At 40.4% G+C, this 20,214-nt stretch overlaps 1 protein-coding gene across 10 annotated transcripts in view; it reads right to left on the bottom strand.

The window, feature by feature from the left end:
* The window catches only part of ELOVL7 (ELOVL fatty acid elongase 7), a 92,491-nt gene that overhangs the window by 37,435 nt on the left and 34,842 nt on the right, over window positions 1-20,214 (bottom strand). For 4 of the 10 annotated variants that reach the window (XR_010157235.1, XM_054684357.1, XM_054684355.1 and 1 more), the window contains exon 2: window positions 9,872-9,922. The exons of 2 other annotated variants lie outside the window; for them this stretch is intronic. The gene's annotated coding sequence lies outside the window, so the exon portion shown is untranslated. Of the gene's footprint in view, window positions 1-6,558; window positions 7,781-9,871; window positions 9,923-13,261; window positions 13,301-20,214 lie in introns of those variants that run through there. 4 more of the 10 variants (XR_010157234.1, XM_009449122.3, XM_016953279.4 and 1 more) reach the window with 2 other exon arrangements.

Raw genomic sequence — 20,214 nt, 5'->3', positions numbered from 1 at the left:
TCATATCACAGACAAGGGCTACTCTCCCTAATATATGACAAGTTTCTAGAAATTGATAAAAGACCTTAAGTCAATAGGAAATGGGCAAAGTTCACAGAAAAGGAAATACAAGTGGCACTCAAACATATGAAAAGTTGCTTAACTAATCATATTTAAATAATCTGCAATATTTTTTGTCTATTGAATAGGCCAAAATTCAAACTTTTTTTATCAAATGGGCCAAAATCCAGACAACCATTAACTGTGTTGGCAGGAGTGTGGGAAATTCTCTCTCTTCATGCATTACTAGTGGAAGTACAAATTAGTGTAACTCTTATTGAGGACAATTTGCCATTATCAGTCAAAATTATAAATGCATACTTTTAACACAGCATTTCTACTTCTAGAAACTTATCCTGTAGAAATACATACACATATTCAGAGTGGCATATATGCAAGTTTATTCATTGCATCAGTAAGAGCAAAAGACTGGAAACAACCCACATGTCTACTAATAGAGAGCTGGTTAATAAGTGATAACAGATTTAACACCATGAAATATTACGACATTGTAAATAAGAATGAAGAACCTCTCCATGTACTGATGTGGAAATATTTCCAAGATAAATCACTATTTGGAAAAAGCAAAGAGCTGGGCGCAGTGGCTCACATCTGTAATCCCAGCAGTTTGGGAGGCTGAGGTGGGCAGATCATCTGAGGTCAGGAGTTCGAGACTAGCCTGGCCAACACGGTGAAACCCTGTCTCTATAAAAATACAAAAATTAGCCAGGCATGGTGGCAGGCGCCTGTAATTCCAGCTACTCAGGAGGCTGAGGCAGGGGAATCGCTTGAACCTGGGAGGCAGAGGTTGCAGTGAGCCAAGATTGCGCCATTGCACTCCAGCCTGGGCGACAAGAGCGAGACACTACCTCAAAAAGAAAAGAAAAGAAAAAAACAAAGAAAGTACAAAATTTAAAAATGATGACCTTGTATATAAAAGGAGAAAAGTCATATGAATATAATTTTACATTTACTCGTAGTTGTATAAAAGGAACTCTTAAGAGGTAGACATGAAAAAGGGAATGGGGTACAAACTGGGCTGAAGGAATGGAAGAAAGATTTTATACTGTTGTTTTGTGGCTCATATGGATATTTTACCTATCTAAAAATAAAGAATAAAATCAGCTGTACCTTTACTGGAACATTCCTACTTAAAAACCCATATACAAATACACATATGCAGATACACCCAAAATAGAAATTTTGTCTAAATTCTTTAAGAGTTCATCCCCTCCAGAGGATTTCTCCAAGTCCAGGAAGGCATGTCAGCATGGCCTCTGTATTGATACACCCAGTCTTCTCAGCTGAGTTCAGACTCAATACTGGCTGTGGTGATGCCAGGGTCTTGCCAGAGTCGGTCTGGACTCTTTATTTTCCTAAAAAATCATCTCTCATCTCTATAGCAAAGGTGTAATGTGGGTTTGTGAGCAGGGGCTCTGGGCTCACAACAACCTTAGTTTTTCAATCCCACCATTTAATAGCTGTGTGACTCCAGCAAAATTACAGCTCAATTTCCTAATCTGTAAAATGGGAATTCCATTAATTACCCACCAAGATAAAAGAAACTAACTCATAGAGTTGTTTTGAGAACCATATTAAATAATATATATTTGTAAGGTTTGTAGCACAGAATCTGATTTTTTAAAATGAGCATTCAATCAAACTTATCCTTTTGTTTTAGTTTTAGGGTGGTTTTTTTGGTCTGTTTTTTTGGTTTTGTTTTGTTTTGTTTTGTTTTCTGAGACAGGGTCTGGCTCTGTCAACCAGGCTGGAGTGCACTTAGAGAGCTTGACTCACTGCAGCCTCAACTGCCCAGGCTCAAGCGATCCTCCTGTCTCAGCCTCCCAAGTAGCTGGGACTACCAAAGCATGCCACCATGCCTAGCTAATTGTTTTATTTTTTGTAGAGATGGATTTCACTATGTTGCTCAGGCTGGTCTCAAACTCCTTGGGCTCAAGCAGTCCGCCTGCCTCAGCCTCCCAAAGTGCTGGGATTACAGGCGTGAGCAACCGCACCCAGCCAAAATCAGCCATTTATCATTTAGAGAGAGAAATTGTGCCAATTTATGGGTACATACAGACATAAAGATTAGACACTGGGGACTTCAAAATGGGGGAGGAGGAAGAGGAAAGGAGAGAGGAGTATGCAGTGTGTAAAACTTCCTATAGGTACTATGTTCACTATATGGGTGACAAGGGTAATAGAAGCTCAAATCTCAGCATCACACACTATGCCCTTGTAAGAAACCTGCACATGTACCCCCTAAATCTAAAATATATTTTTTTAAGTTGTGCCAATTTAGTAGGAAAACATCTGGCCATCTCATTACCTGGTACAGTTAAATGGCAGTTTATGGAACAAATCTAGAAAAACTCTACTACTTTTACTTTAAGAGCTAGCATATAACAGATTGTATGATTCTTCCCTTTATGTCTTCCAATTGTCTTAGTATGAGTGTTTGAGACCACACAAAAAGCTACATTTCCCCCTCACCTTAACCACTGATATACCAGCCCTTGACCCATTAGTCTCAAAATTAAACTACTGAAATAATGCTCGTTAAGTTATTCAGAATCAGAGTGAAATATTCTAGTTTTACAAGCCACGTGGCAGGGTTAGAATTCAAAGTATTATTCTGTATCTGTGCGATTTTTTTTCCTCTTCTTCTTTCACTGCCTCCACATAGGCCATTTTCCCCTCCCCAGTCCTCACCAAAGCACAAAGACTCAAAGAAACCACACTCTAATGCAGGTCACAGGCAGCCAAGAAAGCTGGTTTCTCCAATCCCAAAAACTATACAAGACTGAGACGAAGGAAGGAGGAAAGGCAGAGGAAGAACCCAAACTGGATGAGGCAGGAGTAGATGTCATCAAAGCCAGCAGGAGATGAAGGACTACAGAGTTATGAAAAAGATCCAGTAACCATAGCTTTTTGGAGTGTGGACTCCTCTCTCACTAATCCACTGCTTGTAGATAATCTGTTGTCCTGTCCATAGTCTTTACTATTTGTGGGCCCACCAGAAGAGAAGGACATCCACAATTGCACAGGGATGGGGCACAACAGAAAAACCTGATCCCCCTTACCTTGTTGGAACTGAACACAAACTACTGAGAATTTCCTTATGAGCTGAGAGTGATGGACTGGATGCCAATGTTACATTGTAGGGACTGACTGGTTTAGAAAACTGTTAACAACTGAATCATATTGCAAGTATAATGATACCCCTAGACTAGACCCAGACATATCTTTGCCTTCTTTTACCATGACTCATCATGGGCACTTGATTGCTAGACAATGGGCACATAAAGATAGGAGGCAAGCCTGGCATGGTGGCATGTGCCTGTAGTTCCAGCTACACGAGAGGCTGAGGTGGGAGAACTGCTTGAGCCTGGGCAACACAGCAAGACCCCATCTCTAAAAAAAAATCAGAGGGAGCAATTTACTCCACGTGGTATAGGTATATAGGTAGTAGAGATATCCTTTAGTTAACAGCAGAACCAGGACCCGAAAAGACAATTTAGAATATTTGATGGCAAAGAAGTTCAGACCTGGTGATGGCTTAAAAATCAAGGCTCTTGTATGAATGAAGCTCACCAGACTATTGAGCACAAGAGAACTGGATAGAGAAGACTAAAAATGATCTACAAACCTATCCCCTTGATGCATCCCTGCCTCATCCCAGGTCTGATCATGGCTGGCCTAAGTTTAGTGGAGGTGCCCCATAGTCTCAACATGGTCCACACAAACTTTTCATGGAGCAGAGAGCTGGAGCAGGGAGTTGGTTAACTGCTTGAGCTATTATGAGAAGACTGAAGAGATACTATCAAGAGTTTGAGGAGTGGGAGGCCCTTCAAGATGGGTCACAGGAAGCTTTGGTGTTCAGATTGTTTTTGGACAAGCACCCACTGTACCTCTCAATGCAGTAGTTAAAGAGGTTGGTGTTATGCCACAGAGGTTCAGAAACTCATCTCATATTTGGGTAACATGAACATGCAATTTCTCAAAGGAAGAGTGGTAATTCATAAATAGGATAATACTGCTACAATTTTTTTTGCCCAGACCTGGAAGCCATGGGGAGAAAAATGGACTCATGAGACTGAACTCCAGCATCTTCAAAGCGCTAGCTCAACACTGCCCTAAGCTAGCAGGCACCAAATATCAGGATGCACCAAATATCAGAACTTTAATCTGACAGACTCCTGATACCCAAGAAATGAAGCAGAGACTTAAAACTCTAAACAAGGGTAATGTCTTATCCTGCTGCTAAGGGGATGTGGACCTCCTACAAAGTGAGCAGCAGAGGACAGAAGCAAGAGATCCTTGTTGTTTTTCTGGGAGGACTCTCAGAGGACTTGTCTGAAATGATCTACTTGTAAGACTACAATAAAGAGGTGCCAGCTGCATACAATATCCAAGTCCTGGGACCCATGATGGTGAAAAAGAAGAAAGTACACTAAAAAAAGAAGTATTTTACCATAACACTACCTGACTATATTTTTAGCAGTTGTTAGAGATCAGAGCTCAGCAATGAAGACACTGAGAGGTTGAGAGGAAGGTAATCACAAGAAAGCAGTGGCCCACAATTTGGGGCTACCTTAGATTATAAGGCAGTAGAAAAATCACCACCCCTCCATTAAGGGTGGAAGAAACAAGAGAGATACTTCAGAAGAATAGCTAAGGCTCACAGTCAGAGCTCAGCCTGCCTCCAAAGGCCTGAAAAATGTATGGCAGGAGTAGAGTAAACAGGAGCTCACTCATGAGTACTGGTGCTGGTGTTTCATTGCCCCACGTCTGCAACTGCCCCATGAATACTGCTCCTTGATTTTGATAGTATCACATGACAACTCGGTCATTTGGTAACGAAGTGACTTAAGTTGCCTCTTTAGACCCAAATTAAAGATGTCAGGTTCAAACATGAGAAATGCGCCTTCTTCGTAGAGCAGAAATCCCTTCCCATAGGGCAACCTACCTGGAGACTATTCAGAGCCACAAGCTGCCTACATTAGCATGATGTAGACCTAATACCAGAACATACACAGTGTGCCTGGGCACCTGGTCACTTTGTCCTTTTTGCCCAAGTCTATCTCAACAGTGATCAGAAGGCAGAACTCTGGGAGAGCATCTTGCTGGAATTCACTCAGATGAGGATGGGACCTCAGATGTGCTTGCAGTGGGAAGCACCAGACAAGAGCCCAGAAATCATGGCCAACCATTTCCAGGTAGACTTTCAAATGTAGAGATTTATTCTAATTCTGCAACAGACATTGGAGACACTGTACCTGAGGGAAAGGAGTGGTAGAACCAGCACATGGCTTTCTAGGGCATACCTTTAATCCAGGAACACAGCCATATGGTTTTCTCTTTCTCTTTTGATGTTTGGGAGGTTCTGGCCTCCCCACTGATCTCTGCTTTAGGAATCAGATATCAGGGACAAACCTGGAAGAACAGAACTGGCTAGCCACAGATGCTGCTCAAGGGACCACACACTGAAATGAACTGCAGGAAGGTACCAACAATAGGGATGGAGCTCTGTGGTGGAACTGGGGACTGCAGGGTAAAAACTAAATGCTAACCTTCCTATGGGAAGATTTGTCTGGCCTCATATAGGGGATGGGGTGTTTGAAACTTTACCCTTGTACAGAGTAAGGGAGGAGAAGGGTACAGGACAAATCAGGCTATTCCGCAGAAATAATAAATCCTTAATAAAGAACAGATCAGAACATGCCTTCAAATGCAGAAGCTGTTGAGCAAAAGCAGTGTGGAGAATAAAAAGGCAAAGGCAGCTAACTGTGACTGATTAGACAGGGACAGGGAAGTCCAGATGTGAGTCAGAATGGGGCAGTGGGATCACAGCTCAGAGGGTGGTGAAAGCCTCCCCAAGAGGAAGGTACTGAGAGACAGGACTAGCTGGACTTCCTAGGCCGACTAAGAATTCCTAAGCCTAGCTGGGGAAGGTGACCGCACCGGCCTTTAAACACGGGGCTTGTAACTCAGCTCACACCCAATGAATCAGGTAGTAAAGAGGGCTCACTAAAATACAAATTACGCTAAAAGCAGGAGATAAAGAAATAGTCAAATCATATATATCACCCGAGAGCACGGGGGAGGGACAATGATTGGGATATAAACCCCAGGCATTCCAGCAGGGAGCGGCAACCCCTTTGGGTACCCTCCCATTGTATGGGAGCTCTGTTTTCACTCTATTAAATCTTGCAACTGCACACTCTTCTGGTCCATGTTTGTTCTGGCTCAAGCTGAACTTTCGCTCACCATCCACCATGGCTGAACGCCGATGTCAGAGACTCGCCACTGACTTCCAACCCTCCGGATCCGGCAGGGTGTCCACTGTGCTTCTGATCCAGTAAGGCGCCCATTGCCACTCCCGATCGGGCTAGAGGCTCGTCATTGTTCCTGCATGGCTAAGTGCCCAGGTTCATCCTAACCAAGCTGAACACTAGTCGCTAGGTTCCACGGTTCTCTTCCGTGACCCATGGCTTCTAAAAGAGCTGTAACACTCACCGCATGGCCCAAGGTTCCATTCCTTGGAATCTGTGAGGCCAAGAACCCCAGGTCAGAGAACAAAAGGCTTGCCGCCATCTTGGGAGCAGCCCGCCGCCATCTTGGGAGCTCTAAGAACAAAGATCCACGCACGGTAACGGTATTGCATAGACAGTCTCTCTCTGGGTTATGACCCTAGAAAATCAGAGGCCCAAAGTCTCTGCTCCTACCATCTTTGGCAGGAAAAATCCCTGAGATAAGTAATAAACTTCTTAGTAAGAATTCAAAGGTTGCTAGGGAAACTTCCACCTAGATATTAATCTACACATTTCCTAGTATTTCCTTCCTCATCTGTTTTCTCACTGGAACTGGTTCCCCACTCTCGTCCCCATCCTTTATACTCTAGCAGAAACAAAATCTCAAAGAGGCTGAGGCTGGAGGAAAGTGACCAGCAGCTCTGAAGTATATTAAAACATGAGGGATGACTAAAAAGTAATTATTTGTTTAAAGCAGGATTTCTCAACCTCGACAGTATTGATATTTGGGGGCAGACAATTCTTAGTTGTGGGGAAGTGTCCTGATTATTGTAGGACATTTAGAACCACAACTTGGCTTCCATCCACGAGTGCCAGGAACAAGTCGTCCCCAGTTGAGATGATCAAAAACATTTCCAGAAATTGCCAAACGTCCCCTGTGGGGCAAAATCCTCCCAAGTTGAGAACTATTGTTCTAAAGGAAGCTACCAACATGTATTCATTCAAATAAAAGTTTGCTTCAGCGTAATCACTTTGGCAATTACACATTTGTGTGAGTGATACAGTCATCAAAACAATTTTTGAGCTTTTCTTTAAAAATCAACTTGAGTTTTTCAGAATTTCATTTAAATGGTTTTAAAGGAGGAAAAATCTTTGCCTACTGCTTCTACACAACAAGTTCATAACTAATCAAAAGTTAAGGTTGGTTTAGAGGTAAATGGATCAAGTGGAGCTGTATTTTTATCAATGAAGTGGGAAAGGGTGGGGAATAGAGCTGGGTTTAATGAAAAAGTAATTTACTACGGACATTTTCAGCTTATGGTTTATAAAACAAGAACAATTCCAAAAACAACTTGGGAAATGTTTGGGGCTATGGCAATATTAGTGGAAAAGATATATAGTAGTCTGAAGTGAATATTTTTGAGGAAACACTCATTTCGATGTATATATTCCAGCAGAATAGTTTATCTGCTGGAATTGTCACTTATTATAACTCCAATTAAAAGGAAGCAAACCTAGAATGTGGAACAACCTCAGTAAAAAATTATTTCAAATGACAAATTTTCAAATTTGTTAATTATAACACATACGCATGTGTGTATGCGGCAATATATACACACTATACACACACACATTACAGAAGCAAAAATACATGTCCATTCCACCTACTACACAGGATTTTGTGTTTTGTTTTGATGGCTCATGTATATTAACCCACATTTCTCCTTGGTATTTTATGTATCACCCTCCATTCTCTTTTTGCCATTTCTCTCCATTGAATAGGTTGTTCACACTGCCTTGGAAATAAAAGAGAACAGCAGAAAGCAAAGAAAGTTTTGTCTTAGCTTTTGGGTTACAAAAGCTTAGGCACTTAGCCATACAGAACACAGGGCAGAGACAAGAGGTGCCCATGCCTCCTGGCACAGAAAAGCATCCTTCAGGCTTGAGGGAAGGAGAGTCCGAGGAAAGGAGTTAGTACAGATCCCAGAGAGAAAGGTAATAAGCCCTGAGGAAGTGCCAGGTAGGATAACAGGAGGCAAGAGCAGGAGAGGTCAGGCACTATTGCCTGGGCAGAGCTGGGACAAGTGGCCAATGGGACTTTAGGCAGCCACAGAAAGTTTCTTTTGCTCCAGTCTGGTGCAAGAGCAGTACAAGGACTTCTGAGCATCCCCAATAGGCATGGAAGTGGGAACGGAAAATATCTTGGGCCCCCAAAGTCACTAAAGGGAAAAAGCAGCTGGGAACTGCTTAGGGCAAACCTGCCCCCAATTCTTTTCAAAGTTATCCTCTGCTCACTGAGATAAATGCATACCTGATTGCCTCTTTTGTAAAGGTTAATCGAAACTCAAAAGAATGCAAGCAACCCTTTGTCTCTCACCTATCTGTGACCTGGAAGCCCCCTCCCTGCTTCGAGTCTTCCTGCCTTTGCTTTGAGTTGTCCCGCCTTTCCACACCAAACCAATGTACTTCTTACATACATTGATTGATGTCTCATGTCTCCCTAAAATGTATAAAACTAAGCTGTGCCCCGACCACCTTGGGCACATGTTGTCAGGACCTCCTGAGGCTGTGTCACAGATACGTGTCCTCAACCTTGGCAAATAAAGTTTCAAAATTAACTGAGAAACCTTTCAGATTTTCTGGGTTTACGGAAGTATTGCAGAAGAGCCATAGAAAATGAAGGAGTCATAAAAGTAGAAACAACATACATCTCTTCAGATCTGCAAGCACAAGTGGTCAAAGACGTGATGGGACCCTGGATATCTCAAAGGATGGCAATGTAGACAGAGAACATGGAGGATTAAAGGGCTCCTCCTCCCAATTACCTTGATACTACATAAGCTTTTTTAACTTGCTGAGGGTGGAGGGGAGGTGCTTAGAGATTAAAGTGGACTAAAATAGTTTTCTACCGTCTCAAGGAATAAAAGTTTGAAATAAAAATAAAGCTGTAAAAAAAATTATTTTCTTATATCAGGCCAAATAGACTTTAAGTCAAAAACCGTCACAAGAGATAAGATCATTATATGGTGATAAAGGGGTCAATTCATCAAGAGAATATAACAATTATAAATACATATGTACCCAACATAGTAGCACCAAAAATAATGCAAAGATTAATAGATCTGAAAGGAGAGAGAGACTACAATACAATAATAGTAGGGGACTTTAATGTCCTACTTTCAACATTGCATAAATCATGAAGACATAAAATAAATAAGGAAACATTGAACTTGAAGTACGCGTTAGACTAAATGAACTTAACAGACATGTGCTGAACGTTCTATCCAACAACAGCAAAATACACATTCTTCTTAAGTGTACACAGAACATTCTCCATGACAGATGATATATTGAGCCACAAAACAAGTTTTACCAAATTTAAGATGACTAAAATCATATCAAGCATCTTTTCTTATCACAATGGTGTGAAACTACAAATCAATAACAGGAAGAAAACTGGAAAATTCACAAATACATGGAAAGTAAGCAACATGCACCTGAACAACTCATGGTCAAAAAAGAAATCAAAAGGGAAATTTAAAAATATTGAGACAAATGAAAATGAAAATACAACTTACCAAAACTTATGGGATGCCACAAAAGCAGTTCTAAGAGGGAAGTTTAAATGCCTATAATAGAAAAGAAAAAAAACTTCAAATAAATAATTAACATTACACTTCAAGAAACTAGAAAAAGAAAAACAAAGTCAGCAGAAGCAAGAAAATAATATAGATTAGAGTAGAAATAAAGGAAATAAAGACTAGAAAAACAATAAAAAGATCAACAAAACTAAGAGCAGGTTATCTAAAAAGTTCAACAAAATTGACAAACCTTTAGCTGCACAAAGGAAAAGAAAGAATAGTAATAAATAAAATTGGAAATGAAAGAAGAGACATTGCAACTGAGACCACAGAAATGCAAAGGATCATAAGAACTACTGTGAAAAATGATACACCGACATATCCCAGAATAAATGGATACACTCCTAGAACATATAACCTTCCAGGATTAAATCATGAAGCGGGAGAAAATCTAAACAGACCAACAAGGGTAAGGAGATCAAGTCAGTAATCAAAAACCTCCCATAAAATAAAAGTCCAGGACCTGATAACTTCACTGCTAAATTCTACCAAACATTTAAAAAATAACTAATAGACCTGGCGTGGTGGCTCATGCCTGTAATCCCAGCACTTTGGGAGGCCGAGGAGGGCGGATCACCTGAGGTCAGGAGTTCGAGACCAGCCTGACCAACATGGAGAAACCCCGTCTCTACTAAAAATACAAAATTAGCCGGGCGTGGTGGCGCATGCCTGTAATCCCAGCTACTCGGGAGGCTGAGGCAGGAGAATCACTTGAACCTGGGAGGCGGAAGTTGCAGTGAGCTGAGATCACGCTATTGCACACCAGCCTGGGCTCAAAACTCCATCTCAAAAAGAAAAAAAAAAAAAGAATAACTAATAGTGATTCTTCTCAAACTCTTCAAAAAAAAAATGAAGAGGAGGGAATACTTCCTGAACTCATTTCATAAGGTCAGCATTACTCAGATACCAAAACCAGACAAGGACACTACAAAAAAAGAAAACTTCAGGTCAATACCCTTGATGAACATACTGGCAAAAATCCTCAAGATAATACCAGCAAATCAAATTCAGTAGCACATAAAAAGGATCATTCACTATGATCAAGTGGGATTTATCCCTAGGATACAAGGATGGTTCAACAAATGCAAATCAATAAATGTGATATACCACATTAATAAAATGGAAGACCAAAACCACATAATCATTCCAATCGATGCAAAAAGAGCATTTGACAAAATTCAGCATCCTTTTATAATAAAAACTCAATGAATTAAGTTTAGAAGAAACCTCAAAACAATAAAGGCCATATATAAAAAGCTAACATAATACTCAGCAGTAAAGAGTTGAAAGCTTTTCCTCTAAGATCAAGAGAAGGATGCCCACTGTCACCACTTTTTTTGTTGTTTGTTTTAAAAAATAGAAATTTATTTCTCACAGTTCTAGAGGCTGGAAGTTCACGATCAAGGTGCCAGCAAGATAAGGTCTCATTCTGAAGTCTCTTCTCTTGGCTTGCAGGTGGCAACCATCTCACTGCGTGTTTGAATGACCTCTTTGTTGTGCCCTCACCACTTCTATTCAACATAGTAGTCTTCCCTCCATATTCATGGGTTCTGCATCCATGGAATCAGAGGGCCAATTGTACATATTTTCAATCCACTGTTGGTGGATGTGGAATCCTCAGTTATGGAAGGTCAACTGTATTACACCATTAAGCATTCTGATTTTTAAAAATGTTTTACCTATTTATCTATTTATTTGGAGACAGGGTCTCATTTTGTCACCGAGGCTAGAGTGCAGTGGCATGATCATGACTCACTGCAGCCTTGATCTCCTGGGCTAAGGAAATTCTCCCACTATAGCCTCCTGAGTAGCTGGGACTACAGGCATATGCCACAATGCCTGGCTAATTTTTTATTTTTTGTAGAGATGGGTGTCTTACTATGTTGCCCGAGCTGGTCTCAAACTCCTGGGCTCATGTGATCCTCCCACTTTGTCCTCCCGAAGTGCTCAGATTATAGGCATGAGCCACTATGCCTGGCCTGGACTAGAGGAATCTCGGATTTTGGTACAGGGTCCTGTAACCAATCCCCCACAGATGTGAAGGGCTGACTGGAGGATCTAGCCACAGCAATTATGCAAAAAAGAAATAAAAAGGCATCCAAATCAGAAAGGAAGAAGTTAATGTGTCTCCTTGCAGCCAATAGGGTCTTACAACTAGAAAACCCTAAAGAGTACCAGGTGTGGTGGCTCACATCCGTAATCCCAGCACTTTGGGAGGCCAAGGCAAGGGGATCACTTGAGCCCAGGAGTTGAAGACCAGCATGGGCAACAAAGTGAGCCCCCATCTCTACAAAAAAAATTAAAAAATTAGCCAGGCATGGTGGCGCACACCTGTGGTTTCAGCTATACAGGAGGCTAAGGCAGGACGATGGCTTGAGCCCGGGAGGTCAAGGCTGCAGTGAGTCATGATCGTGCCACTGCACTCCAGCCTGGGTGACAGAACAAGATCCTGTCTCAAAAAAAAAGAAAAAAAAAAAATGAAGAAACTAGAACAAAGCGAGCAGAAGGAAGGATAAGCAGCTTGCTGAGTCTGTTCAGTCTTTCTTCCCTTGCAGGACGCTTACTCCATCTCCTCCTGCCCTTGAATGTCAGATTCCAGGTTCTTTGGCCTTCGGACTCTGGGAACTTGCACCAGTGGCCTCTCAGGGGCTCTCAGGCCTTTGGCCTCAGACTGAGGGCTGCACTGTTGGCTTCCCTAGTTTTGAGGCTTTTGAACTTGGACTGAGTCACACTACTAGCTTCTCTCTCTCTCCAGCTTGCAGATGGCCTATTGTTGAGACTTTGCCCTGTGAGCCAATTCTCCCTAATAAACTCTCTTTTATATATATGTATATACATATATCCTATTGGTTCTGTCCCTCTGGAGGACTCTAATACAGACTTGTGAGTTTGTCAAGTGAGATTTGAAACCATTTACTTTAGGTATGGGATTGGGTCAGTACAATTTTTCTTTTATATCCCTTATGTCAGTGGTTCTTAAACCTGGTTGAAAATCAGAATCACCCAGGGAGAGATTTGGATTCAGTTAATGTTTGGGAAAATTCTGATGGGCCAGGTTTGAGAATCTTTTCTTAATGCTTCATAAATCATTCTCAGACATGACGACACCCATGAAAACATGAGCAACAGGCATAAAATACGTGACAAAGGATTCAGTTAAAGAAGGTCACTCAGGAACGATAAGGCATCTGGGTCAAGAAGGGCAGGAATAGGAGGTGCAATCAATGCTGGAAAAGATTAATCTAGGATTTCAAAAGAACTCACAAGAGATGTGAAATATGGAGACAGATCTTTGAATCAGCACATATATCCAGGATGTAAACTAACCTTTTATATCTGGGACGACTGCTTGAAGTTCCTAAGTATCTGTGAAAGAGAAAATCACTACTATATCTTATATCTTAGTAAATTACAGAAAATTAGACCATAAGCCTTGTCATTTAGGCAAACAAAATTGATGAAGAAATGTCAAAGATACTAAACACCTAACTTTCTATTTTTCAAATGGCAATGTTACAGAATCAGGGAAGATGCTTTCATTTGCAAGTAACAGAAAACTCATAATGGCTTAACCAGTAAGGGGATATGTTTTCTCATAGTACAAGAAGTCCAAAGATATGGCAGTTCTCCTGAGTTGGCAAAATTCTCTTTTGTCATTTTTACGGAAAAAAGACAGTAGCAACCCTTCCAAATAGCACATTCTCATACACCTTTATTTAGAGCAGTGAAAGGGAACTTCTTTGTGTCTCTTTTTGGGAGCTTCAAAATCCTTCTCAATGCTCCTCCAGAGGCCCTTAAATGTCCCTTCCCAGAATTGCATCACATGCCAACATTTAAACCAAGCACTGAAAACAGCAACAACAACACTGGGACTGCAGTGATTTCTTGGTTAATCTACATTATATTTACCATCCCATCCCATCCCACAAGTCACAAGGGGAAGCACATGACCTCAGGGAGAAAGGAGAATCCCAGAATAAGGAAGAAGAGTGGGTAGCTCACATGGAAGAAGGAAGGTTGAGAGCCAATGTTGGCTGTAGCCATGACACAGAGATTACTCTGCAGTGTCATTTCAAGTATAAACTGAAGCTGACAGCCTGAGCCTATCCAAGTGATCTCTACCTTTCCTGCTGATAGGTGCTCAGGATAAACTAATCTTGATTTTCGTTTAAACAAAGCATGATTAATAAGTGAATATGTTAAGTATGCCTGATAAACATACTTTGCAACGCCATGTAAGACTTGTTAGTGAATTATATACCTGCTATTTAGAAGTATCTTGTGCCATTGTCTCTCTGATACCCATAACACACTATAAACCTATAAACACAGACAGCATAGGGTTGGGCTACTACTTGTAATTGTTGTTATATCACTTCCATGAACTCATGTTGTTCTGATGGGTATACAACATATTTAAATAAAATAGATGTTTCCCATCCCCCAATAACAATGACATAATAGAACATATTACCACATTTTCTATATGAATTAACTCAGGCCTGTCTTTCAATCAAGTTTAAGAGTAGTCATTTCCACATCAAACAGAACCTCAAAACAAGTATTTTTACCATCCTTTCCACTCCCTACTACTCCATTATTTCATCTCAATTTTCACTTCCTCATTTTCCCTTCGTAAGGGGATTTATTAAGACTTAAATGCCTCTAGAAAAGATAATATATGTGCATGACTCACCAAAGTAATTCAGATTCCATTTCTGTTTGGCACAAGCTCTTCAGTATAATCATGACTCTTGAGTTTGAGCAGAGGCAAACAAACTAGATGTTCACTCACCAACCTCAACATGTTAACATGACAACTTGTAAGAAATGAAGGAGTCCTAGAAGCCAATGATATAGCAACAGGCCCCAGTAGAAAATACAATTCACGTAAAAACCTTAGCATGAGTGCTAAACATTGTGCTACTTAATTGTGCTTATTTTTACTCTTATTGATAATAGAGGGCCTCTGAATCTAAGCAGAGCAATCAGTATCCTTCTGGAGTCTCTGGTCCTAACTCATCATTCTATAATTGGAGAGACAGGGCAAACTTAGAAAAGAGTCAGAGAATCTTTAGGGGAAATAAAGGACCCACTGAAGTTGCCATCAAGTATAAGCTCAGTGCTAGGCAGTGCAGAATGGGAGGATAAAGACAAGGGCCCTACTCTCAGGCAGCCTCAACATGTGCAAAGAGTCTAGACTCTGGGATGAAAAAATGTGAGTAAAGAAAAGCATCTTAAAAACTGTACAGATGATAGTGACCACTGGGACCAACTGGGAAGTCTCTCTATCAGAAGAAGTGATAAGTACCCCAAAGGCAGTTTAATTCTTGTTTGTAATTTAAGTGCTAGGACTTCAATAGTCCTAGTCTCGAATAGAACAAGTGCTTAAGAAATATCTGCTGAATGAATTTTAAAATTCATTCAGAAAAATAAGGGAAAGCAAGAGAGACAGACCAAATGCTCCATTTCTTAGGCCTTCTTCCCCACTTTTTTGAAACAAATACAAAATACTCCTCTCATTCATTTTCTCCTCAAACACAAATTAACTTTTAGGCATCTATTATTGTGCAAGAAAGTGCTAAGCAAGACACAATATTATTTTTAAAATATGGTTCCTAAATTCAAACAACTGAATCTGACAGGTAAAAGGCACCTACTCAGATTTCTACAATGTGAAGCAGAATGCAGGGGCATGCAAACAGTTCACACAGACTGCAAAAGTCTTTAGGAATGAAGAGTCACATCTGTATCCACATGTGACCTAGAAGAAAGGCATAATGGAGGAAAGTGTACATGAGCTGAGCCCTGGGAATAAAATTTCAACAGGGCAAAAATGTGCACAGCTGAGAGAAAGGAGAGGCCTGCATTGCAAGTAGAGAAAATTCATCTGCTTATTCAACCAATATTCTGAAGTATATGTTATAGGCCAAACACTTTTTTAGGTGACAATGATACAGTAGGAAACAAAACAAAAATCCTGGCTTCATGAGATTATGAAAAGTTGCAGATGTGTCTCCAAAATGTTTGTTACTACAACTTGGTAACATACAGGGCTAAGGATGGAAACAATAGCAAGATCAAGACAGGAAAGGTAGATTACAGTGGTGGCACCTGATTCTGGAGGAACCAAAGGCCAGCCAGGCTAAATAATTTTTTTAGAGTTAGTTCTGTTGACCATGAGGAGTCATTACAGGTTTCTCAACTGAGAAATGTCTTAATCAATGTGGTGCTTTGAAAAGATTGTCTGGGTGGTGGAATCCAGGGCTGGGTAACTAAGGGTGTGGTTTAAAAGCAGGGAGAGCAATTACACAGTATTGCATCTATTGGGAAGGATCCAGCATAAGCCAGTATTGCATCCTACTGGGAAGGATCCAGCATAAGCATCACTTCCTCTGAAATGTCATTCTTGATTCAGCCAGTCAGGGCTAGGTGTGCCACTAAGGTATCCTCAAAAGAATCTCTCATCTATGGGATCACTTCCTGTATATAGTATTGCAAATCTATTCTTATCTTTTCTACTCATGAAGAGGAAAGAGACTGAGCCTCATTATTTCCATATTCCCAGGGCCTAGACCAACGCCTGGCATGTAGCAGGAAATATGTGTGATATGAGTAAATATCCAAGTGTTATGGATTGAACTGTGTCTTCCCAACATTGTATGTTAAAGTCCTAACCTCCAGTTCTTCAGGATGTGACCTTATTTGGAGAAAGAGTCTTTCCAGAAGTCATCAAATTATAATGAGGTCATTAGGTGGTCTCTAATCCACTATGACTGGGGTCTTTATAAAAAGGGGAAATTTAGACACAGACATGCACACAGGAAGAGCACCCACCTATAAGCCAAGGGAGAGGCCTGAACAGATCCTTTCCTCAAAGCCCTCAGAGAGAACCAACCCTAACAACACTTGGATTTCAGATTTCTCATCTTCAGAACTATGAGGTAATAAATATCTGTTACTTAAACTACCTAGTTTATGGCACTTTATTACAGCAGCTGTAGCAAACTAATACACCAAAGTGAAGATGTTCACTCAACTTGAAGAAAAATCCAGAATTGGAGCCCAGGATTAAGGCCAGGGTTACCTATAAAAAGAGGCAATCATTGTCATGGGAGCAGACTAAATCTCTGTGAGAAATAATATAGAAGGAGACATGGCAAAGGGCAGCACTCAGGGGACACCCATGTTTAGGAATCAGGAAGAGCAGCTGAGACAAATTTAAAGAAGCAACAGCCAGAAAGGTGCAGAAGGAAGCTGCCTGGTAGGAGCTTCAAATACTGCAAAAAAAGAAAAAGAAATGATGAAAAAAAAAGAGTAACAGAAATTTATTGTCTCACAGTTCTGGATGCTAGAAGTCTAAAATCAAGTGTTGGTAGGGTTGGTTCTTTCTGAGGGCTGAAGGAACTGTTTGCGGTCTCTCTCCTTGGCTTGTGAACTGCCATCTTTATGTTCACAGGGAGGCAGCCCCTCAGGGAACACCCATGCTGGGGAAATAGAAAGAGAATCCAGGGACAAACATAAAGAAGCAAGTCAGAGAGCTGCAGAAGGGAGCTTCTACTTTGGTATTGGTAGCAGCTGCAAATACAGAAAAAAGAAAAATAAATGGTCAAAAGAAAAACTGCCCACAGAATTTCACGGAGGCAACCAAATAAGGAAGGGCTACATACAAATGTTCTAAATTGCAAACCGCTGTGGCCCAGGAAAGGGTCTGGAGCACAGTGGCATCTACAACACAGCAGGGTTCCTAACCCAACATGGCCTCTTCCCCCAGCTGCACTGGGGATGCAAAAGAGCCTGAGAATCCTCACAAGTAACCTCACATCGGAGGAGAAGCAAACAGACTAACAATCCTAATTTTGTTTTTTTTTTCTTCAGGTGGTGAATGGAACAACAGGATTGATTCTGATTATGGAAACTCCATACACTGGTGAACAGATAAAAATGCCTTAAAGGGAATGGGATGCAACCTATGAGGTGGAATGAATCTTGCTATGAATATTGAACACTACAACTCAGGTTCCTGAATTCTTCTTTTTTTCACTTTCCATGTCCTTGGGCTACAGGAAAAAATGACTATAAACTGAAATTATCAGCCCTCAAACTATTGCTCAGTGAGAAAAAACAAACTGGCTCAAAAACACTGAGGGAAAGAGACAGCAAAGCACCCAAACTGGATCAGACCAAGTATGTGGTCTGACCAGAAGTGCCCTAATATTCATTTGATGAAAAAAAAAAAATCACTAGAAAACTTTACAAATAAACTGTGGGGGGAAAGAAACCAAAGCAAAAAGGACACAGCAGACAAAAAAGAACCCAGAACAACAAAAGGTAACTAAAGGAACAAAAGGAAATTCTCCAGAAGGGTTTTGAGTTAAAAACATGTATTCATAAAATGATAAAAGAATAAAATGGGGCCGGGCGCGGTGGTTCACGCCTGTAATCCCAGCACTTTGGGAGGCCGAGGCGGGTGGATCACAAGGTCAGGAGATCGAGACCACCCTGGCTAACATGGTGAAACCCCGTCTCTACTAAAAATACAAAAAGTTAGCCGGGCATGGTGGTGGGCACCTGTAGTCCCAGCTACTTGGGAGGCTGTGGCAGGAGCATGGTGTGAACCCGGGAGGCAGAGGTTGCAGTGAGCCGAGATCATGCCACTGCACTCCAGCCTGGGCGTGAGACTCCGTCTCAAAAAAAAAAAAAAAAAAAAAAAAAAAGAATAAAATGGAATGGGAGACTGTAGAACCAATGAAACAAATTGAGGACCAAAGCTCATTAGCACACTAAAAAATAAATCAGAAACAGCCAGAAACAGAGTATTCACAGCCAAACAGTGATTTCTAGGTATAGAAGAAAACCTGAAGTGTTCAAATGAAAATGATAAAGGTTAAACCAATAGAAAAAAAAAAAGAAGGGCAAAGATCATCCTATAAAAGGGTAATTGGTCTTTCTAAAGTACACGATTCAACAAAAGAAAAAGTAACATATTCAAATACATGACAAAAAATAATTTCCTACTGACTTTATAGACAGACTGAGAAAACAAGATTGTAAGATAATCTGATGCATAACAATCAATAGCAAGACAAATCCTGGTTAAAATGATGAACTCAAAGAATAAGAAAAAATTCTTATGCATCTATGCAGAAAAATCAAATTAAAGAAATCAAAGAAAACCTAAATAAATGGTAAGTGATACCATGTTCATGGTTTGGAAAACTTAATATTGTTAAGATATCAATTCTCCTAAATTGGTGAACACAATTCCTATTAAAATCCCATATACTTAGCATATGACCCAGCAATTTTACTCTTAATATTAACCCAAGACAAAGAAATACTTATATTCATTCCAAAACTTGTACATGAATGTTTATAGTGACTTTATTCATAGTCACCCAAAATAATAAACAACTGAAATTTTCTTTGACTAATAAATGGATAAACAAACAGTGGTATATCCATTCAATGAATTACTACTCAGCAATAAAAAGAAAAAGGCTGCTGATACAACATGGATGAATCTGAACTGTATTTCTGTTAAATGAAATAAGCCAGACTCCAAAGAATACATACTATAAAATTCATCTATGAAATTCTGGAGAAAGCTAAACTATAAAGTTGGAGAACATGTCAGAAGTTGCTGGGGTTGGAGGATGGAGGGGAGTTCATTACAAAGTGCAGCACAAGAGAATTCTGGAGGGTGATGGAAATGTTATGAGAACAAAATGGTTTTTTCTTTAAAAAATAATATTAAGAGACTGGTAAAATGTTGACAATTTTTGAGAATGGTTGATGATAGTACATGGGTGTTAATATCTACCTCTGTGTATGTCTGACAACTCTATTTTAAAATGTTTAAAAATGAAAGAAAGAAAAAGAATGTTAAGATGACAACTGGTATTGGTATGTCGAAGAATCTAAGGAAGAAAACTAGTTCTCCAGTGTTGAGTGAATATGGATGAAGAAAAAACCTGCTGAATTTTGAAACTAGCTAAATTTATAAACTTCTACAGTATAATACACAGTTGGGTGGCAGAAATCAAACCCAGGCCCCAAGGAGTGAGGAGGCATTGAAAGTAGCTAGTCTTGATAAATATAAATTCATCCCAGAGGAAGGTTTGAATGGAAGGACTTCTAGAGCTTGTCTAGCTGTGACGACTGAGGTTCTGAAGGATTTTCCAAGAAATAGTTGGACCCAACACTCAGCTCAACTGACTTCTGGGATCACTCCCTTTCTATGACCCAGTTACTCAAGATACTTATTTATAGGAGGAAGA

The sequence above is a fragment of the Pan troglodytes genome, chromosome 4 (genome assembly GCF_028858775.2).
Source record: "Pan troglodytes isolate AG18354 chromosome 4, NHGRI_mPanTro3-v2.0_pri, whole genome shotgun sequence".
Lineage (NCBI taxonomy): Eukaryota > Metazoa > Chordata > Mammalia > Primates > Hominidae > Pan > Pan troglodytes.
The sequence above is the reverse complement of the archived record's forward strand: the minus strand, read 5'-3'. Positions and strand labels throughout refer to the sequence as shown.